Source organism: Podarcis cretensis, assembly GCF_951804945.1.
Source record: "Podarcis cretensis genome assembly, chromosome: 13".
Lineage (NCBI taxonomy): Eukaryota > Metazoa > Chordata > Lepidosauria > Squamata > Lacertidae > Podarcis > Podarcis cretensis.
Genome location: NC_137182.1, coordinates 16,398,222 through 16,422,045, shown reverse-complemented (window position 1 = coordinate 16,422,045; position 23,824 = coordinate 16,398,222). Strand labels below are relative to the sequence as shown.

The following is a 23,824-nucleotide window of genomic DNA, read 5'->3' as shown; positions in this document are numbered from 1 at the left end:
CCTGACCACTAGTCCTGTTAGCTAGGGATCATGGGAGTTGTAAGCCAAAACAGCTGGAGGGCCGCAGGTTGGGAATGCCTGTATTAGGTATCCCTCTGTCCCCATATTACCCAACCAGGATTGCATAGCAGCCTGTGAAAATAAAACAAAATACCAGCCATTGTTTTGGCAGCTCCAGCAAGTGAACAGAGAGGGAGAGACTGAGTATCTCTTTCTGATCTGTGTTGCTCACAGCAGTTGTGGCCAAAGTCTGAGAGTATTTTGCCATCCTGTCCAGAATCTTCATCCAGCGAAAATGGTAGCTGAGTTGGGTTACCTGGCACATCTTGCTTTTCAGTAATGTAAAATATATGTTTAAAAACTGAACTATAATTGCTTCTTAGAAAAAGCAGAATTGAATACAATAGTTAATTGCTAATTCCCTCCAGGGCTGCCATGTGTTGGCAATATGATCATGAAACACCTGCCCTGCGGCTATTTCATAATCACTATGCCCGGGCAAACAGCTCTTTCAAGGAACAGAATAATGGCTGAAATTCTTGAAGGCAGAACAGGGAAAATAATTTGAAAGGGGGCGGGGGAGAGAATAAGGTAAATTTTTCAGTCTTCTCTCCCCTCACCATCATTCAGAAAGTAGCATTTATGTTTATGATCTTGAGAGTGCTTGTTTGAACCCTTCCATTTATTTGAATGGGACTTATTTTCAAATAAGTATGCTTAGGCTTGCTAAGTGGAGTATCAAAACTTTTTGCAAATATTCTCTTCCTTCATTACAAATAAGTTGCATCTAGCTTTCTTGCAGTGAAACAGGCATCCCCTCTTCTAGATGTTTAGCTCAGTTGCAGCAGCTGGTCAGTGCCTATTTTTGTTGGTTTCGTGGCAAAATGGTATTCCATTTCTCTGGGTGGGTGTGTGGTCTGTGGCTGTAGACACGTCACTATATTTAAACACATTTGGCACATATGAGCATTTCTGGGTTGGCGAAGTTTATATTTCATGAAAACAGACATGCTGATCCTGGACATATCTTTATGGAACTTTGTTCAATTGGTTTCAGTTCAGTTTATTTTTAAGTAAATACGCTTAGCACGTTAGCATAAGCCCTAATTCATCTAGGGATAAATTGTGCAGTTTGGATTGAAAGACATAGCTGATGAACAGGATTTATGGTCTCCTACTGAAGTCTCTCTCCCCTTGTGCGATCTAACATTCTTTCTCCTATACACTGGATTAGTTGTCCTCCTTGTGTTCCAAATCTCTCTTGAAAATCCACTGCTTCCAGAAGTGTTTTCAGGATCACAAGAGTAGTCCTGCCTGTTCTTCCAGAAGCAAGAGAACTATCTAGAGTTGCCTAATGGAAGTTCCTTGAAAATCTGGGCTAGGTCAGTTCCTGGATGGAATAATTTTTGGAAGTCATCATAGACCTAGAAGGAGCCATATAGGAACCTCTCGTTGCCTCAATTAATGGCTCTCCAGACTCTGCTTGAAGATCTTCAGCAAAGGAGAACCCCACCCCAAGTCTTTAATTCCGTTGTCAAAATTGATATTATCGTTAAGGAGATTTTCCTAATGTTGAATCAAAATCTACCCTCCTGTAACTTAAACCCATTAGATCTAGTCCTGCCCTTTGAAGCAGCACGGAGCAAGTCTTTGTTCTTTTCTTTAGTGACAGCTGTTTAGGTAATTGAAGTGTGCTCTCATCTCCCACATCCTACCCCATACATGGCCAAGATAAGCATACCCACTTCTTTTAGTCCAGGATTGGGGAACTTAAAGTATTGCAGATATTTCTGGATCCCATATCCCATCACCCCTGGCCATTGGTCATGCTGACTGAGGTTGATGGGAGTTGGAATTCAACGATATCTAGAGGACCACAGGTTCCTCATTCATAGAATCATAGAACTGTAGAGTTGGAAGGGACCCTGAGGATCATCTAGTCCAACCCCCTGCAATGCAGAAATATGCAGCTGTTCCATACGGGGATTGAACCTTTAACCTTGGCATTATCAGCACCACACTGTAACCAACTGTCCTGCTTTAACTTTTCCTCATAGGGCTTGTTTTCTCTTGCCTTCCTCTGAACCAATACCGGACTATCTATTTCCTCTTTTAAGTGCAACAGCCCAGAACATGGCACAGTACTCTGATGAAGTAAGACTTATGCATAAAATTGAACTATTGCTTTTTGAGTTGAAGTGTATGACTCTCCTGCAGCCTAAAATTTCCCTAGCCTTGTTTGCAGCTGCCTCACACTGTTGACTCATTGGTATCTTGTGATTAGCTACAATCCTGAGATCATTTTCACATGTACTGCTGCCAAGTTGAGCATCTCCCATCCTATATCTGTGCACACACGCCCCTTCCCAGATGCAGAGTTTTGTATCCCACTCAGTTCTTTGTCCTTGCCAAACTAGATAAGGATCCCTTCTGCTCCTTCATCTAAGTCATTAATGAAAATGTTGTTGAAGTATATGGGGCTCGGAGCAAAGCCCTGCTCCACTCTTGAGTACAGTTTTTCAATTAGCTGTTAATCCAGCTGACAGTGTTATTGCCTAGCCTGCATTTAACCAATTTGCTAACCAAAATATGATTAAGGACTTTGTCAGATGATTTGATGAAATCTAGATAAATTACATCCACAGAATTCCCACAATTCACCAAGCTCTACAATTAGAATAAAGAAGAAATGGGAGTTGTCTGATAGAGTGTTCTTCAGTAGAAGCCAGCATAAGATTCTCCCAGCTTCTATTAATGACTACATTGTTATCAAGAATCTTACAAATGGACTCCTTTAAAATCTGTTCTAGGATCTAACTGTGTCAAAGTTAGATTGGACCGTAGTGCATCCAGTCCAACATTCTGCTTCCTGTAGTGGCCGGTCAGATTCATCTGAGAAGCCCATAAGTAAGACATGGTCAATAGCTCTTCCCTATCACTTGCTGGCAACTAGTGGCCTCTCAAACTGGAGGTAGTATATAGTTGTCATGGCTAGCAGCTATTGATAGACTTATTCTCCATGAATTCCTCCAACCTTTTAAAATCCACCTCAGCTAGTGACCTTCTGTGATGGTGAGTTCCATAAATTATACACTCTGTGAAGGAATACTTCCCCCCCATCCTCTCACCTGAATTTCCTGCTGGTCAGCTTCATTGGATGACCTGAGTTCTGGTGGTTTAAGAGAAGTGTGGGGAATCATATCCATTTTCCCCAAAACATGGGTTTAGAGTGTCATCTTGGAGCGCCTTAGATTTCAACATTCTACTTAGCAACAATTTTTTTTGTCTCTAGCCCTATACAACTACATTCCCCCTCCACAATGTAGGACATCCCAGTTTACTCTGTTCATCATCTCTTGATCCTATTCTATAATCAAGTGGTTTTCAAATCTGAAGTTCCTGGAGCAATGACGAGAGGAGCACAAAATTCCAGGGTGGAAGAAGCACTTGAAGCAGGCAGTATCTTCCTTTCCTCTATCCAAGATCTGGGTGAATTGTATGCCCCTTGGCAGAAGCCCCTCATTTCTTCGGGGTAACTGCTGGTTTATTTGTTATTTATTTATTACATTTATATACCACCATTCTCTGCCAAGGATCTCAAGGTGGTCACATGCTTCTCCTCCCCATTTCACCCTCACAACAACCCTGTGAGGTAGGTTAGACTAAGAGATGGTGACTGGTCCAAGGTCACTCAGTGAGTTTCATGGGTGAGTGAGGATTTGAACCCTGCCTTCAGTGCCTTCAGTGAAGAGAGCTGCTGCTTTATTTATTTTTTGAACATATTTTTTGGTTTTTCAATTGATTTACAGCCATCCTTTTCATACACGTCAACACATACAATAAACATTTGAGATCAATCAACATTACACCATCGAACATGTATGCGTAAACAAGAAAAGGAAAATAAAAACTATGTTACTTATCTACTCATTGTGTTTTCACATTGTTTGCACCGGACTTCCTTCCACCTCTTACTTGGGTCCATAGAATTCTATGTTGTATGCCTTCCCAGTTGTATCTAATCTTCTGTTTACCATCTTTTCCACAGTTTCTACTAGTTATCTTTACAAGAGTTATTCTCGCCCAGTCAAGATTTTTAAATCAACGCAGTAATCTTTCAGATTTTTTTTTTAATTACTCCAATTGTTGTTAAATTTTTGGTACTCTTGGTCTCTTAATTGCCCTGTCAGCTTGTCCATCTCTGCGAATTCCACCAGCTTCACTTGCCACTCCCTCTTCGTTGGAATTTGGTCTCGTTTCCAGTTTTGTGCTATCAATACTCTCGCTGCCGTGGTGGCGAACATGAATAATTTCTTCAAATCTTTGGGGATCTCATCCCCAATGATTCCTAAAAGGAAAGCTTCTGGCTTAGAGAGCTGCCGCTTTAGGCTTACATTTTGCTGAGCATGGTTTTAGGGATCTTATACTTTTCCCTAAGTGTTGAGCTTAGTATCCCAATCTAAAGGCCCTTGCAAGATATTTACTCATCTTCATTAAGCACAACCAACCATTCTGGAAATCTTAAATTCTTTAAAGAAGTGCTCGTTTCTTTGGGTTTAGATTCCTACCTTAGGGCTGGTTCACACTTATACGTTCATCACAATAGCTGCAATGTCAAGTGATGACTTGGAGTCACAAGTAGAATTCTCACCTAACTTTTTCTCATCAGTCACAATTTGTCCATGGATGTCAATTTAAATGTTCAATACTATGACTGCAGCATTTGGGGAAACAGAAAATGGTAACCAGGAGCTGCCATGAGTGGCTCTGCTGCTGCCACTGGTTCAATGGAAGCAAAATGTTTTTAAAACAACAGTTGAAAAGTTATTTTTTAAGAACATGTCACTCAGCGTTAATTTCTACCAGAATACTGATTCCCCATGGGCTTCTGGGACAATGTGTTTAAGAACTCTAAATATACCCTGGTAAAGCATATGTGCAATCAAATTAATACTAAAGCAAAAACAAATATTTGGAACTGAATGTTTAAAATTTAAGATTTGGCTATAAATTGTGCTGCAATCACTTCTTTATAAAGGGCACAGAGCATGGGAGTCTAAAACTGCACACTCTAGTGCTTTTATTTTTCTCCATAACTTATTGTAGATGAAAATATTTTCCTTCTGTTTGCATCTAAAAACATTTAGGAAGTAAATGCTAATTTTGATGACCAGCTATATTACTAGTGAGAAAATATATGTGGTGCTGATATCCTTTTAACTTGCCCTTGGAGTGGTAGATGTTAAGCTTTCTGAATGCTGCTTTGTGCTGGTGACGGGAGAGATTTCTGTAGCAGGAAGGGAATTCACATTATTATTATTATTGCCAATGAAAAACCAAACTCACCACAAGAATGTCCCTATATCCCCTTGTAATTCCAAACATATTACTCCTTTTGCAAAAGCATGAGCAAATAAGGCAGGGAGACTTCCTAAAATTGGCCTTCTGGTTAGACAAACAATTTGTGGACTATATGCTAGAAAAAGAAGAGTGTGAAAGCAGGTCTCATTTTACAGGGTAAACCAAACAGACTCGTTTGCGAGTGTGCTGTGCTTACGTTTGTCTCATAACTTCCTGTAACAACCCTGAATAGGAATCTGATCGAAAGGAGGTGGTGTGGAGATCAAAAAGCCCTAGCTTAATTTAGCCACAAATCTTCTATAAACCCCTGTGAAAAAATAATGCCCATTTCCTAGGCTAGTAGTATATCCACTAGACCAATGGTTCCCAATTAGCGAAGTAGATCAGACTCCCTGTTTTTCAAAAGCCAAGCCATGGACCCCCTACTTTTGAAAACTTTGATCTGTATGGTAGTTTTTGTTATGTAAATGGTGCTGTGGACCCTCTGGGGTCCAGGGACCACGACATTAGACCATATGATTGTAACAATAGCTAGTAATGGTTCCTCTACACACCTTGACTGAAATAAAACGCTGCATTTTCCTATCAAAATGAACTTTCTGCATGCACTTGTCATGTATATCCACATTTGCATGTTGGTCAGCTTAGAATTAATGCTACATGATGAGCATTGAAATCAGTAATCAGATGAATGAGCACAAACAATCTAAAGTTGTATCTAGACAAAGATTTGCTGTTTGGGGCCACGATTCTCTGTCAGAATAGATGCAGAGTTTGGGAGTCCTGTCCAACCCTGCTTTTTTTTATAAGCAGGTTCCTGTTGTGTTCGGCAGTGTGATTTATCAGCTTCTGTTCCTTTAGAGACGAGGGGTCTTGCCACATTGACTTCTGCATTTTAAATCTTTGGAATTTACTATATCACTCTATGTGGGCCTATTCTTGAAGGCAACATAGAAACTTCAGAAAATGCCAAATGCCACTGTGAGTTTCCTTATGCTGGTGCTAATCTTTAGAGGCTTTCAGAGGGCCTTTTGGGTAGTGGCGCCCATTCTGTGGAATGTCCTTCCATCAGATGTTAAGGAGATGAGTAATTATATAACATTTAGGAAACATCTGAAGGCAGCCCTGTGTAGGGAAGCTTTTAAAGTTTTTGTGTTTTACTATGTTTTTATATGTGCTGGAAGCTGCCCAGAGTGGCTGGGGCAGCCCAGTCAGATGGGTGGGTTATACCTCTGCAACCAACTCTTCCTCTATCAACCCTATGACAACTTTGGTCATCTAGTTGTATAGCAGCAAAGTAAAACACTGAAAAAGGGGAGCAGGCTAAGTTCTCTCTTGCACAAAAAGAAGAAAATGGTGTGTTTGTATGTTTCCCCTCATATCTTGGATTCTACAAATTCTAGAACCTACTCTTTTTTTAAAGAAATGAAAGCTTAGGTGGGGCGATCCCTCCCTTGCTCTCCTTGTCTGGTGCCGTGAGGTAAGAACTGTTTCAGATAGAAAGAGGGCCTTTACATCAGCTCTCCAACCCCTCATATCTGCAGCACACTATTGGCTTTTAGAAAGTGTTTCAAGTGGTATGTTTTGTTTGGCCTCTCGCATGGTTGGCTAATCTGAATCTCTTCCACATTTTCATATTGCGTTTTAATCTGCTTTCATAACTGTTATAGGCAGTGTTGAGCTTCAGTAAAGCATCTCTCTCCTCCACTCCTTCCCTTTCCCTCAAATTCACTGGCCAAATCTTGACTCCAGTCAAGTAGCGGAGGTTAGACAATCAAATTATTCCTACAGTATCAGAAGCCTATAGTGTTCTGGCATCTATGAGGAGACAGCTCATACTGGGAATTACGTTGACATGACCATTGTGCTTGGGGGCAGAAAATTTACTTCTCTCCCTACCCCGCCAATGATGCCCTGTTTATTATTTACAGGCAGTGACCGTTTTAGGTGCTTCTGATATGTGCGCAAACTTCTCACACATGCACCACGCCAAACCCGGAAGTGATCTGAAAACGTCGCAAAAAGGGGCAAGGACGGAATGGGGTGTTTGCAGCCACAACTCTTTCATACTCTTCTCTCTCTCCCCCCCCCCCAATTTATTTATCATATTGTGGTGGGGTTTGTGGTGCTGCAGAGGAGAATTGACACCTGTCATGTGTCCCCCCCCTCCCTCAATTAATTCCAGGGTTTTAAAGAAGAGTAATAAATTGATGTAGGATCCCCCCCAGCTGATGACAAGCTAAGACGACTACAATAAATAGCAGCCTTGTTTCCAGATAACTTAAGAAATGCCTAACAGGTATTTTAGAATCTATCTAACATGAATGCCTTTTTGAATTATGGTGCTGGAGGAGACTCTTGAGAGTCCCATGGACTGCAAGAAGATCAAACCTCTCCATTCTGAAGGAAATCAGCCCTGAGTGCTCACTGGAAGGACAGATTGTGAAGCTGAGGCTCCAGTACTTTGGCCACCTCATGAGAAGAGAAGACTCCCTGGAGAAGACCCTGATGTTGGGAAAGATGGAGGGCACAAGGAGAAGGGGGCGACAGAGGACGAGATGGTTGGATAGTGTTTTCGAGGTTACCAGCATGAGTCTGACCAAGCTGCGGGGGGCAGTGGAGGACAGGAGTGCCTGGCGTTCTCTGGTCCATGGGGTCACGAAGAGTCGGACACGACTAAACGACTAAACAACAACAACAACATGAATGCCTTGCATGTGAAACTATTTGACTCGCATTCATGTTAGGGATATATTACAAGGCATCCATAGTAACTGTGCCTCATTGGATACCATTATGTTGAGTCATGGATGATTCTCTTCTAGGGGATTTTCTTCCTATCCGAAAGGTAGCATCATCCTTCACTGAGAGGCTTTTTGTGATTGTGACATCCTTGGCATGTAGCAGTATTTGATTGCTGTATGTGTGAAACTGTAGCACTGTATACATTCTCTGTTAATGTACTTCTGCATGCAACCCCTTTGCTCACATTGGTTCCACTATGAAGAAGTGTGCATGCACACGAAAGCTTATACTGTACACAGAACAAATTTAGTTGGTCTTTACGGTGCTACTGGACAATTTTTTAATTTTTTAATTTATTCCGACTGCACCAGACCAACACAGCTACCTACCTGAATCTATGAAATTCTTAAAACAAAAAAATTCCTTCCAGTAGCACCTTAAAGACCAACTAAGTCAGTTCTTGGTATGAGCTTTCGTGTGCATGCACACTTCTTCAGATACCACTTCAGATAACACTTCTTCAGATACTTTGGTATCTGAAGAAGTGTGCATGCACACGAAAGCTCATACCAAGAACTGACTTAGTTGGTCTTTAAGGTGCTACTGGAAGGAATTTTTTTGTTTTGACTATGGCAGACCAACACGGCTACCTATCTGTAACTATGAAATTCTTGTTATGCATGAATCAGAGTCGAAGCTTGTGGAGCTCTGAGCAAAGTTAATGAAGCTGAGATGCAAAAGAAAGAGTTAATGGCACAGAGACTTCCATTCTGCTGGTATGCCGGGTTCACGCCCTTGCTTTGTTTGTCTAGTCTCCCTTGATAACCAATTAGGAGTTTCACACATTCAGGTTACCTTGGATCACTGCCTTGTAAACCTCTCAACAAGAGCATTGATATTCCTGAAACTAAGCCTTGCCTTAAATTTGTGTTGTTTAAACATGTAGGATTTCTATAATGGGCCCCATAATTGGGCACATAGAATAAATGCATTGCTTTATTATTACTGTATAACTTGTTGGCCCCTATGACACTTCAGCTAAGGAGTTTTAAGATAGTAACACAATATAAAAAGAGCCCTGGTTGGGTCAGATCAAGGATTCATTCTGTTTCTAGCAGTTGTCTGCCAAATGACAATGAGAATCTTGTAAGAGGGCATTAAGACAGTAACCATCTCCCATCATAGTTTTACAGTTCTTATTTGTCTTTAGTATAGCCCTAAACTTAGAACATTGTTTCCTTTTTTACAGATTGGGCCCTGAAAGGGACAAAGGAGGACTGGCCGAAAGCCACCCCTGCTAATTCATGGCTATTTCAGTTGCTTTCAGCCTTGAAAAACAGACTACCAATTTCTTTACATGTGCCCCTGGGGTGCCTGCTAATAGAGCCCCATATCCAAAGGGATTTGCTGCTCTTTCTTCCTCAAATCCCAAAGAGACCCACTTACTCTCTTAGTGTATGGAATCAAGTCTGCAACTATACAAGGCAAAGCAGCTAGGTGTTGCTGTCTTCCAAGTTCTTCATACATATCTTGCTTATCTCCTGGCTTTTGCTACTCCTGAGTTAAAATACCTGTGTCATCAAGGAATTATGCATATATAGCTGTAGGAGGGAACTTTTTTTATGAAACCCAGCATGCAGAAAAATGATTTCCCTTCAGTTGTATTGTTGTGTGGAGGGTTCAGAAGTGGCCACGTGAGCAGCTTGTACATCTGAATGGTGACATGGCCAAATCTGAGATAGCTCTTTGCTTACATTTAAACCAGAGGTGGGAAACTTGGGACCTGTGGACTACAGCTCCCATAATCCCTGACCACAGGCCATTCTCACTAATGGAAGATTCAAGCCATCAGGAGGGCCGCAAGTTTCCAGTCCCTCATTTTAAGTCATTCTGTTGATTGAACTGATGAATTAAATAATGACATTTAGTCTAAAATGCTATCCAGTCCCTGTTTCACTGCTACCATAACCTAGAGAGGAAAACTAAACAAGGATGGAATCTATACACATATAAAAAACGCTGTGAAAATGCTTTGTTAGAAAACGTTTTGAAAAATATATTGAATTCGCCATAGCTCACCATCGCCATCTAGTGTCACATTTGTATATTGCACTTTACAACACATTTAAAAAGTTGTATTTACAGCTGTATAGCTGAGTACAAGGTAAAGAAAAACATTTGTTGCTTAATAGTAGGACCTGTTCCTGGTTCCAAAAGAGGTGATGCTTGTCATCCTTATTATCTAACTAATTAATCTGCTTCCTTGACTTCTAATGCTGCTGTTGAACCTTTTACGAGTGGCCTTTGTAAGAGCATGAGTAGTGAAGCATATTGAGTTGGTTGCTACATAACCATAGCATGCAGTTGCTTGCCATGTCACTTTAGACAGATCCTTGTAATAAAGAGTAATAATTAACCTTTGGAGAAGTTAAACAACTTTGAATGGCAATAAATCCTTGTTACAAGTGCATGCATCTTGGGGAAGGTGCTCCTTGGAGCTCATTCAATGGGAGCAGCAAGCTATGGCCCTTTGTTGTTCTTTAAAAGGTCCTGCTATGGCGTGATAGTCCTAAGTATCAGTCTGAAAATTAAATTCCATCCAGGAAATGGCTTTTTAAATGTGTCTGGTTCCCATGAGGTGGGACAAACCGTTGCTACTGGAAGAAGGCTTAGAGGCAGAGTCCATTATTCACCCCACCCACGTATAGCATGAAGATAGTAGAATAAGCTGTTTTTGCATGCTGTGTGCCAATTGTCAGTGCTGGCAGTTGCTGCAGCAACCCCTTGTTTGGATTTTTGTAACTTATTCCTTCCTCCTTTTTACTCCTGGATGTGTCCATTCTCTCTTTGTACAGTACATTTTCTCTAGGGCAGCCTAACTGGTGTTGCCTATGCTCTGATAACCTCTAGGTTAGATTACTGCAATACATTATACATAGGGCTGCTTTTGAGGTTTGGAAACCTCAACTTGTGCAGAATTTGGTGGCTAGATTGCTCACCCGGGCAAGATATTACAATGTTCTGCAGTGGCTGTTGATTAGTTTGTGGACCTAATTCAGACTGCTGGTTCTGACCTATTGTACCTTAAATGACTCAAGATCGCAATACCTCAAGGACCGCCTCTCCATATGAACCTACCCAGACCCTGTGATCATCCTCTGAGGCCCTTCTTTGTGTACCACCTCCATGAGAGGTCAGGAGGGTAGCAACACGAGAACGGGCCTTTTCGGCAGTAGTTCTCCATTTGTGGAATTCTTTCCCTAGGGAGGTTCAGCTGGAAAAAGAGAGCCAGTGTGGTGTAGTGGTTAAGAGCGGTAGACTCATAATCTGGTGAACCGGGTTTGATTCCCTGCTCCTCCACATTCAGCTGCTGGGTGACCTTGGGCCAGTCATACTTCTCTGAAGTCTCTCAGCCTCACTCACCACACAGAGTGTTTGTTGTGGGGGAGGAAGGGAAAGGAGATTGTTAGCCGCTTTGAGACTCCTTCGGGTAGTGATAAAGTGGGATATCAAATCCAAACTCTTACTTGCTCTGCAACTTTTACTAACATTTAGAGGGTATGCTTCTAGGTAGGAGGACATATTTCACCCAATCTACTCTGTGTTTTGGAAAGTGGTTCGTCTGTCCATTTGCTTGTTTGTCCTCTGTGGTTTGGACGCCTCTCAAGATTATCATTGCCAAACTCTGCATGAGGGTTCCTAAGTGGAGGGGGGGGGGCTTTGTTAATGTTTAATGCCATTTGAATCAAAATGCTGGACCAAAATGTGACTTTGGCATAAGTTCATCTGATTTTTCGCATGATGGGTCCAAACTCAAACTACACTATCCATTTATTTAAGAAACCAGAGTAGTCATGATGTCCAGTACCACACTACTGTGACACATTTGCAGTCATATCTTTTGATGTCTGTAAGCATTCTTCTGTTGTCTATTCATATGTATGCAGGACAGGTGGTATAAATAGATTTTTTTAAAGTACATCACATCTGGTTGGCTTTAGCTTCAACATTTGTCTTACATTTCGGTCATGAGCCTAAATGGATGATCGACACTGTCCTTACCATTAAGCCAAACAAGCACAACTCTTGTTTATGCTGGCAAAGAGAACCACAGGCTAAATATGACTTGTTTCACTGGGCAGCATGAAACCCTGTTCTGCCGCATCTGTTAAATAGGAAAACAGGTAGCTCCTGATAAATGATAGGCAAGATAAATATGCATTAAGCGAATTTGTATCTGTAGGGAACTGGTTTCTGATTGAGGTGTGTTCTTTGCAACTTATGTGCAACAGAATAACGTTTGGTATGCAAACACTGAATTCAGCAATGTGCAAAATTTAGCTTTAGCTTGGCACACTTTCTCCTATTACAGGAGTAAATGGGCAGCAATGGGAAAGTATGATCACGAGGGAGGTGTTTGTCAATGATAAAATGTTTGAATTGGTCACAATTGTGACTTTCAGAAATATGCAAATATCCCTGCAGTGCTCACTGAAGTTCAGCTGGGAGTTTTTCCTTACTTTATTTTTTTTTAAAAAAAATCTGGGTTAGTGCCCAAAAATCACTGAAATCGGTTGGCTAGAGAGCTCCAAGTTTGCAGCTATTTTTACTGCTTGCTGTTGGCTGCTTGTTTCCTCCAGAGAACTACAAAGACGATTTGTTCTTTTCAAGTCCTTCTTTATTATGATTATGAATTGTCCAGTGCCAACTGTGAAGGAGGAAATACCGAATAACCCACTGTAGCACTGCAAATGTGCTGTCTGGAACAAAGACTATCCAGCAAATATTTATTGCTGTTTCAGGCTTTGCTGCATGATGATGTGACCTTAATGTTGGTGTTTTCTAGATAAATAAATGTGATTTTTGTTTGTTCGTTAAATCCCTTCTCTAGCAATGGAATGGAAAAAACTCAATGCTTCTCTAATGTTTTTTCTGCCATACCTCGTGGACCACCTCCCCCCATATTAACTGATCCAACCCACACCCGGAGATCATAATCTGAGGCCTTTCTTCATGTGCCTCCTCCATGAGAGGTCTAGAGGGTGGCAACATGAGAACCGGCCTTTTCTGTGATGACTCCCCATTTGTGGAATGCTTTCCCCAGGGACCATTACCTGGCATCTGCGTTGCATGTCTTCAGGCACCAAGCAAAAACATTCCTCTTCTCCAGGCCTTTGGCTAAATCAACAATCTGTGGCCTTTTAAACTATGTGTGGGGGTGTTTACTGTTTTGTTTGCTGTTACGTTATGTATTTTTGTGTTTTCATTCTGTAAACCGTCCTGAGATCCTCAGATGAAGGGCGCTATATACATTTAATATAAAGAATAATATAAAAAATAAGACTATAAGACTATTCTCTCAGTATTCTCATAGTGGAATAATCTCCTGAACTGCAGCTACCTGAAATCCAGGCTGCAAGGCCTGCAAGCTTAGATTCCAGGGAACTATGGTTCATGTAGGATTATGTAGACAGTGGAACTGATGAACCATGGAACTACCTACAGAACATTATTGGCATGGGTAGCTTATTGCAGACAGACATTGTGCCGTTTCCATATACTATGTAAGAATCTGCTTATTACATCATTATTTCTGTTCTTCTTGCCATTCTATCATGTTGGCTGCAAAGGGCATGCTTGGTCTGTGTGTGGAGTATGAAGAAATGAGCAGGGCAAGCATTGCTATATGGATTTGGATTTCTAAACTGTACCTGTTTAGGCAAAATAAGACAGAATCCTTTATCATCAGTCTGAATTTATTGCAACTTGATTTTTTAAGGCAATAGCCACTGCATGCATAAAACTGTAGTGATCTGCAACCAGTATTAAAATTGTTTGCATGTTCTTTTTAGACAGGGTCAGCTGCTGAATCCCGGTAATCCCTAGTGCAAATTAAAGTCACTGGCTTGCAGCTTAAATAAAATATGTGCCCCTGCTTATGAAAGTTGTGAGTGTTCACCATTTCATCAGATCCTGAAAATTACATCAAATGTTCTCCAGTTTAATACTCTTCTTAAAATCTTGAAGCCACTGCCTGAACACTGTAGCACAAGTAAACAAACACCAGTGACCAACAGTGTACAGAAAACCAATTTCTGGTCTGTATGTTTATATACCTGGGGCCTGAGGCACGAGAAAGTAACTTGGCTGAAAGGAAGTGCAAGGGGCGAGGGAGGGGTTGACATGCCCACTCTAAAAATGTCTGGTTTTACCACTACTCAAGTCTTTGGAATGTTTATGAATAAGTCTGTGAGTGAATGGGATTACAAGGCAGAAAGGACACCCTTTTAAGGCCTTTACAAGCTTTGCTTGAACTTCATAATCATATGTATAGTGTAGATGTTTAACACTGTTGTCTACTTAATAAACTAATACCTCTCCTTTTCCCTAGCACAGTTGACGCTCCTGATACTATCCTTGATTTCATGAACATTATTGGTTTATGATCTGTTTCGGTTGCTGTGGCCTGCACGGTTGGCAGGGAATGCAAATTATTGTGGGATTCTGTGCTTATTCGTGCTAAAAGTTTTTTTACATTGTGTGCTTCAAATTTGATTTTATCATTTCAGATCTGGGTTTTTCTTGACCACTTGGGCAATACAATGCCAACATCTCCCATTTTTAAAATCTTTATTCTGCCAGCAAAGGTACTGCATCTAAACATAATATAGAAACTGGCAAACCCTGGACCAGGTCCTGCTCTTTGGGAAGTTTCACTTCACTCCTGCTTTTGCCTTCCAGGAGGCAACTCCCATGGTGTCATCAGAGCTTGTCAGCAGTCCACCTTGAAAAATGGGGAGGAGTTTTGCCTTCCATCCCTACCTCCTCTTTGTGGCCATCTTAATGCCAATTGCTTACTGGAGTCTGTAAACAGGAGTAGATTACTCTACATAATGGTACCAGCTTTCTTAGTTTGGGGGTGATTGAGGAGAAGATTAGCTTTTGCTTGTAAGGTTTGGGACAGGCTGTTGTTGCTGTACTGATTTCAGAGCATTATGGTTGTGTTCACACAACTGCTAAAGAGTCTGGGGGTTGGGAACCTTAGGCTTTCAAGATGTTGTTGGACTAAAGTTTTCATCGTCCACTGTTGGTCATGCTGGCTGGGGCTGATTGGAGTTGGGAGTCCGTTTTGGCTCCCGAACAATCAAAAACTGGAAGTGTTCCGGTTTTTGAACGATTTTTGGAAGCTGAATATCTGGCATGGCTTCTGCAGCTTCTGATTGGCTCCAGGACATTCCTGCAGCCAATCTGAAGCCACACCTTGGTTTTTGAATGGTTCCGGGACGGAACGCATTCTGTTCGAGAATCAATGTACAACTGTATCTAGAGAGCCACACAGTGTTAGAAACTGGGATAGAAAAGCTAGGAGCCAAATGGCTTCTGGGACCTGGGTTGTGCATGCCAAAACAGAATGTATAGTCACCCCGAGGGGTGGGGTGGGGTGGCAGCAACACTTTTTATTCTTTTGATAAGCATGAATTAATACACAATTCACATAAGTGACACATTGTTAATATCACATTTTTAGCAGAAATTGTTAATACATGTTTAATTTTGTGTTTGCAATAAGAATAATGGTACCATACTTGAGTTTTCAAAACACTCTACTCTTTATTGTTCAACTCCTTAACATATTGTCTATCCTTAACATTTACTTCGAGGCTTCAAAACACAATACATTTCAGTAATCCTTGAGTGTCAGCCAGGCGCAAAAAAGGGGCACCCAGACCACAAATGAAGAACTTTTAGGCACGAAATGTGCCTGGCGCCCTGCTAATTTCGAACCCTGGGGCCACCAGTTCCCCATCCCTGCAAGAGAGACTGCTTGCTGTGAGGCAACAAATGTCTGCTATTTCTGGCTATTGACTTTTAAGTCCCACCTGTGGGGAAATGGAAGTACTACCACTCTCTTGCTACATTGGGGAGTTCTGTTTTAAGAACATATAGCTGCTGAAAATAGCATATGGCAAGCAATATTGCCAGGCAGCAGCTCTGTGAACACTGTGGCACTTTTTCTTCTGGATACTGACATCATGAAGCCAATTTGTAGCTAAATATATGAGATTGTTTTCCTTATGTCACAGGGGCCACCTGTAGGCAAGTGCATTGCCCCAAATAGCCATGTGCCATCTTCATGAGGCAAATTTAGCTGCTTTTCCACTGTATATAGTTCAGAGTTGATTACAAGTGTATTTATTTATGTACCAATTATCTTTATCATCATCCTTAAGTCTCTTGAGTGCAAATTAGCCACTTTTAAGTCTGTTTGAAGGATTCTGGGTATTTCAGAAGCTTGAACTCTACTAATAAATTTTTGTAAGGAAGATGACTGCCTTGCCTGTTTTTTTGATCACTGTTCCTGCCATTGTTTCCATCTCCTTTTGTATCTTAAAAAAAGTGTACGATTATGATGGGCCACTTCACCTATTAGTTGTTGACAAGTAATGGTGACTTGTCGGAACTTGCAAGCTAATGTCTCATACCTCTGTGTTTTTCCAGCTGGAGTTGCATCAGTTTTGTTTTGTCATGGAACATACTGTTTTTTCCTGGATATTACCATGGAGGGCTTGTTTTCAGTCAGGGCTTAATCAGAATTTAGCCCTTGCGTGTAGAGTGAGGGCCTCTCAGCATGAGCAGAATATACTCCCTTCAGGTTGAGTAGCAGCAACCAACCCCTTCCCAATCCTGGGTCAGAGGGTTAAGTTCTAAGAAAGCTCGAGTTCCTCCTGTTAGTAATAGAGTACTGTTATGTAGCGTGTAGTGTTTAGTACAATGATTTTTAGCGGTAGGAAGATGAGAGGTTGGACAGTTGTTCCAATATCTTGTTGACATAGGCATGCAAATTACCTTAGACATGCCATCTTACACTTTTCCTGGAATGGAAATAATAACCAAAGATCAAATATAAATTTGCATTGCATCTTTCAAGGTCAAAAATGCTTTGTCCATATGCAGAGAAAGTTACTGTGGTTGTCACAGCTCTTATTAAAATGTATCTTGGTAAAAGGCTAAGTTGCCTTGACTTCCTAATGTGTTTAAGATGGTTATTGGAAAGCATAGATACTCCTTGACTATCGGAAATGGGTCTGGAGAATGGTTTTTCTAGGCCAGAGGGTTTCAGACTTTTTCACCTAAAAGGAAGCCTTTTCACTTTTGTGCTTAAGGACACTTACCATATTTTTCGCTCTATAAGACGCACCAGACCACAAGACGCACCTAGTTTTTGGAGGAGGAAAACAATAAAAAAAATATTCTGAATCTCAGAAGCCAGAAAAGCAAGAGGGATCGCTGCACCGTGAAAGCAGCAATCCTTCTTGCTGTTCTGGCTTCTGTGATAGCTATGCAGCCTGCATTCGCTCCACAAGACTCACACACATCTCCCCTTACTTTTTAGGAGGGAAAAAGTGAGTCTTATAGAGCAGGGGTGTCAAACTCAAATTCATCGGTGGCTGCATCAGCAGTTTGGTCACCCTCAAAGGGTCAGTTGTATCTGTAGGACTATGTGTCCACTCTTTATTATCATAAATTATTGTCACAGCATTCAATTATTACTGTTTTTTGTAATAATGTAAGTAATAACTAGCTCTGAAAGCAGAAACATAGTCAGAATAATGGCAAGTAGATATTCATACATCATATGTACTTACAGTACAGGAGAGAAGAGTTCAGGCAGCCGTTGGATCTGTCACATCACAGGATGGCATGCGCTCAATATAAAAACAAGTGGAGGTTTCCTGAATGCATGTAAAGTGGAGGTTTCCTGTGTAGAACGGCCGGCGTTTGACACCCGTGTTATAGAGCAAAAAATATGGTACTTGTTGCCACAAACCTCCTGCTCAGTGCAGAGCATTCTTTGACATGTTCTTGAACAGCCTTCCTCAATACGTTGCCTTCCAAATGTTAGACTACACTAACCATACTGTCTGGCGTTCCTAGGACTTGCTCATGGCCAATGGTGCTGGTTCTTCAGATCATCTGGAGGGCTCTTAAGCTGAGGAAGGCTGCTCTATGGCACATCATCATACATGCAGGTCACTAGACATTAGACTGCACACACCCATGTGAACTGTGTGTGTGAGCAAACACCCTCCCTATAGCTGTGTGGTGACAGCGATGATGATAAAATATCCATTGATATGCCTCCAATGAATTTAGGGGTTCTCCAGTTTGAAAATGATGGTCGTAGTGCCTTAATATTTTTCCTTGGCTGGGTCCAATATATCAACAGCCATTTATGTCAGTATTGCTCTAACCTTACATCCTCTCAAGTCCCCCAACCTGCTTGCAACCATATCTTTAGCAAGCAAATGTACAGAGTCCTCACACACAGCTGCACATCTCTAGTTCACTGCTTGTAAGGCTTTGTTGACTGGAGTGCTAATCCAACACTGGCATTCGAAGAGGAATAGGATAAGGCATTTCAGACTCCCTCTTAAACTAGCCAGTCAGTGAAGGAAGGCAGGAGGAGGGAGAGCTGCGCCCACATCTTTCCTGAGCTTTTCATACTTAGCATAGCACATTTGGGTGGCTGCTATGCTAAACTGCTGCTAGAAATTTGCCTTTGGCTTCGCTTCCTATGGGACGCAGGTGGCGCTGTGGGTTAAAGCCTCAGCGCCTAGGGCTTGCCGATCGAAAGGTCGGCGGTTCGAATCCCTGCGGCGGGGTGCGCTCCCGCTGCTCGGTCCCAGCGCCTGCCAACCTAGCAGTTCGAAAGCACCTCCGGGTGCAAGTAGATAAATAGGGACCGCTTACCAGCGGGAAGGTAAACGGCGTTTCCGTGTGCGGCTCTGGCTCGCCAGAGCAGCGATGTCACGCTGGCCACGTGACCCGGAAGTGTCTCCGGACAGCGCTGGCCCCTGGCCTCTTAAGTGAGATGGGCACACAACCCCAGAGTCTGTCAAGACTGGCCCGTACGGGCAGGGGTACCTTTACCTTTTTACCTCGCTTCCTATAGGATTCTCTTCTTCCATGGATGTTTGCCTCATCTTCATTGAGGTTTTATATTGCATCTCTTAGCAAGTACTTCTGGGTTTCTCTTGATCAGTGGCTTTCAGAGCTTCAGAGGGAGCTGATTTGCCGCTACCAATCTTCTACATCGTGTGTATAGTATTGGGTGTGTTCTGGATGCCTTCTCCAGGTGATTGCTAGGTGATTGCTAGGACCAAAGGGCCTGGCTGGCACCCTGTACAAGCCCCTAGTTCTCACAAGCAGCAGGTGAGGTGATAATCCTGTGTCTAGACTTGATCACTTCAGACCGAAGGTGAGGTGTTGCATGACTGAATGCCTTTCCATACCAAATAATAATAAATTCCTGCAGAGAGCTAGGTGTCAAGGAGAAGGGTTCTAGCCAAGTTTTCTCCTTGACACGTATATAGTTGTTAAATGGAGCAGCAGTCAGTCAAGTGGGCCCCTCCTGCAGTCTGAAGAGGTCTGTGCGCAGGATTGCCATCTCAAGTGTTATTTGGGAAGGCTGAGTACATGTCCAGGAATATGCCCCAGAACCCTCTATGTACAACATTATGCATATCTTTCATGCTTAGATGTACTGTACAGGAGTTGTCAGCAAGATGAATAGATTTGCATATGAGAGTAGGAAATTAGGAAATTGCTATGAAATGTGTTTCCACAAGGATTCTTTAGGGGATTTCATGCACCCCATAAGTGTATTGGATCACCCGTGTCCACCTGAACTGGTGGTCAGAACATTCATTATAATGTTGGAGGGCAATGCCAAGACTGGTGCCTAACCATTCTTGTGCCTGCTGAGACTTATTGGGTTGGCACCAGAGCACTTTCTCTGTTATGTATTTGTTGTTGCATTTTCTGTGGTGCAGAAATGAAGCACCAGTTCTAGGGAGTTCAGGATGCTTCCATGACAAGCTGCTTACAATAATGTGTTAACATGGAAAATACACTGTAGCGTTGCATTAACATGCAAGGCATGAAATAACTCGCCAACAAAAGAGCAATAATAATGTGCTCAGTCTCTGTTGGGTTACATATTATCTTGCCTTAGAAAGTTTAATTTAATATTTCCCCATTAGTTTGCTACTGGTGATAATAAATGGTCTGTTTAAACCAAAAAATGGGAAGAGGAAACAAAAGGCAATATAGTATACTGTTTTGGTTACACTGGCATCTTCTTGTCCTGAATCAGCTTATGGGACACATCTAGTTCAATTATTTCTGTGCGTTTTATGTTCTTCGGAGAAGGCCTGCTGCCTTTCCTGACTATTTCTAGGACTGGTGAACTAAATCGGTACATTCAAAAGCCCAGGCTCAAACACAATGTTCTATTCAGAAGTTCCCAGTGTTCACAGAGCAGTACCGAGTGCGAGTTTGACAAATGTAGAATATTTTTAAGAGAACAATGAAGCATCTGATGCTGCATTAGCAGCTTGTGGCTAGCTGATGGCAAGAAACAGCTCGGGATATCTATAAGAAATATTGTGTTTCCACTCCTATACTTCAATAGTAGGAAGCAGAGGGGCTAAATTGCGGCAAGACTCAGTGTAAATTAAAGGGGGGGGGGAGGTTTGCAGCTGGGATTAATTGTCACAAAGTATGTCCCTTGTGTGTAATCTTCCATCTCCTATATGGTAGCAATCTAGGCCTGTCCTCTGTGACTCTGGTGGTACCCACTAGTGGTATGTACCATATTTTTCGCTCTATAAGATGCACTTTTTCCCTCCTAAAAAGTAAGGGGAAATGTGTGTGCATCTTATAATAATAATAATAATAATAATAATAATAATTTATTATTTATACCCCGCCCATCTGGCTGGGTTTCCCCAGCCACTCTGGGCGGCTTCCAACAGAGATGAAAAATACACTAAAATATCACATATTAAAAACTTCCCTGAACAGGGCTGCCTTCAGATGTTTTCTGAATGTCAGGTAGTTGTCCATCGCCTTGACATCCGATGGGAGGGCATTCCACAGGGCGGGCGCCACCACCGAGAAGGCCCTCTGCCTGGTTCCCTGCAACTTGGCCTCTCGCAGTGAGGGAACCGCCAGAAGGCCCTTGGAGCTGGACCTCAGTGTCCGGGCAGACCGATGGGGGAGGAGACGCTCCTTCAGATATACTGGACCGAGGCCATTTAGGGCTTTAAAGGTCAGCACCAACACTTTGAATTGTGCTCGGAAACGTACTGGGAGCCAATGTAGGTCTTTCAAGACCGGTGTTATATGGTCTCGGCGGCCGCTCCCAGTCACCAGTCTAGCTGCCGCATTCTGGATTAGTTGTAGTTTCCGGGTCACCTTCAAAGGTAGCCCCACGTAGAGCGCATTGCAGTAGTCCAAGCGGGAGATAACCAGAGCATGTACCACTCTGGCGAGACAGTCTGCAGGCAGATAGGGTCTCAGCCTACGTACCAGATGGAGCTGGTAAACAGCTGCCCTGGATACAGATTTGACTTGTGCCTCCATGGACAGCTGTGAGTCCAAAATGACTCCCAGGCTGCGCACCTGGTCCTTCAGGGGCACAGTTACCCCATTCAGGACCAGGGAATCCTCCACACCTGCCCGCCTCCTGTCCCCCAAAAACAGTACTTCTGTCTTGTCAGGATTCAACTTCAATCTGTTAGCCGCCATCCATCCTCCAACCGCTTCCAGACACTCACACAGGACCTTTACCGCCTTCACTGGTTCTGATTTAAAAGAGAGGTAGAGCTGGGTATCATCTGCATACTGATGAACACCCAGCCCAAACCTCCTGATGATCCCTCCCAGCGGCTGCATGTAGATGTTGAAAAGCATGGGGGAGAGGACAGAACCCTGAGGCACCCCACAAGTGAGAGCCCAGGGGTCTGAACACTCATCCCCCACCACCACTTTCTGAACACGGCCCAGGAGGAAGGAGCGGAACCACTGTATGACAGTGCCCCCAGCTCCCAGCCCCTCAAGACGGTCCAGAAGGATGTCATGGTCGATGGTATCAAACGCCGCTGAGAGATCCAGCAGGACTAGGAAACAGCTCTCACCTTTGTCCCTAGCCCGCTGGAGATCATCAACCAGTGCGACCAAGGCAGTTTCAGTCCCATGATGAGGCCTGAATCCCGACTGGAAGGGATCCAAATGGTCCGCTTCTTCCAGGCGTGCCTGGAGTTGTTCAGCAACCACTCGCTCAATCACCTTGCCCAAGAATGGAAGGTTTGAGACTGGGCGATAATTGGCCATCGTGGCCGCATCTAGAGATGGTTTTTTAAGAAGCGGTTTAATAACCGCCTCTTTCAGCGGGTCTGGGAAGGCTCCCTCACGGAGGGAAGCATTCACCACCCCACGAAGCCCATCGCCCAGTCCTTCCCGGCTAGCTTTTATAAGCCAGGATGGGCAAGGATCCAGGAGACAGGTGGTTGGCTTCACTCGTCCAAGCAGCCTGTCCACATCCTCGGAGGTAACAGATTGGAATTGATCCCACACAACTTGACCAGACAGGACTAGCACTCTCCCGCCCCGGCCCTGCTCCCACGGTGGAGTCTACTTCTTCCCGAATCTGAGCGATTTTATCTGCAAAAAAATTTGCAAAATCATTGCAGGAGAACATGTGGCCCGTACTGGGCCCCGATGTTACAGGTGGTTCCGCTAAATTGTGAACCACCTGAAAGAGTCTCCTGCTGCTGTTTTCTGCAGATGCAATAGAGGCGGTGAAGAAAGTCTTCTTCGCCGTCGCTATCGCCACTTGGTAGGCTCGACGTTGAGCTCTAACCTGTGTCCGGTCAGATTCAGAATGGGTTATCCGCCACCGGCGCTCTAGCCGTCTCAACGATTGTTTCATTGCCCTCAGATCCGTGGAAAACCACGGGGCTCTCCGGGCTCCATGCAATCGGAGAGGGCGCTTCGGAGCCAAACAGTCAATAGCCCTGGTTAACTCCACATTCCAGCGGGCCACCAGGGAATCGGCTGAAAGGCCATCAACATGGGATAAAGCATCCCCTACCACTCTCTGGAAACCATTTGGATCCATTAAGTGGCGGGGGCGGACCATCCGAATCGGTCCCACCTCCCTGCAGAGGGGATGGGTCGCAGAGAAGTCCAGTTGCACCAGGAAGTGGTCTGACCATGGCACTTCTTTCGTTTCACTTTTACTTAGTGTCAGATCACCAACATCCGTAGAGGTAAACACCAGGTCCAAGGCATGTCCGCGGCTATGGGTTGGGCCAGACTTATTCAGGGACAGCCCCATGGAGGCCATGCTTTCCACGAAGTCCCGAGCGGCCCCTTGTAAGGTCGTGTCGGCATGGATGTTAAAATCCCCTAGGACGACCAAGCTAGGTGTCTCCAGGAGAACATCCGCCACGACCTGAAGCAGCTCGGGCAGGGAATCCTTGGTGCAGCGGGGAGGTCAGTACACCAAAAGGAATCCTGTACTGCCCCTATTGCCCAACTTCCAGAACATGCACTCAGAAAACTGGGTCTTCCCAATAGGACGCCTGGTGCAAACTAATGACTTCCTAAAAATCACTGCAACCCCCCCTCCCCGCCCACATGACCTGGGTTGCTGTGCGTAAGAGAAACCTGGTGGACAAGCAGCAGCAAGGACAGGCCCATCTGCTTCATCCAACCAAGTCTTTGTTACACATGCCAGGTCAAGTCCTCCATCCATGATCAAGTCATGGATGGCAGTGGTCTTATGAATCATTGACCTGGCATTGCACAGCAACACTTTCAGGTCATGTGGGTATCCCTTGCTGATTCTAGTATTCATCTGGTCAGGGCC

At 43.4% G+C, this 23,824-nt stretch overlaps 1 protein-coding gene across 3 annotated transcripts in view; it reads left to right on the top strand.

Moving 5' to 3' along the window:
- The window catches only part of MYO1D (myosin ID), a 176,849-nt gene that overhangs the window by 1,952 nt on the left and 151,073 nt on the right, over positions 1-23,824 (top strand). The gene's annotated exons all lie outside the window — the stretch shown is intronic.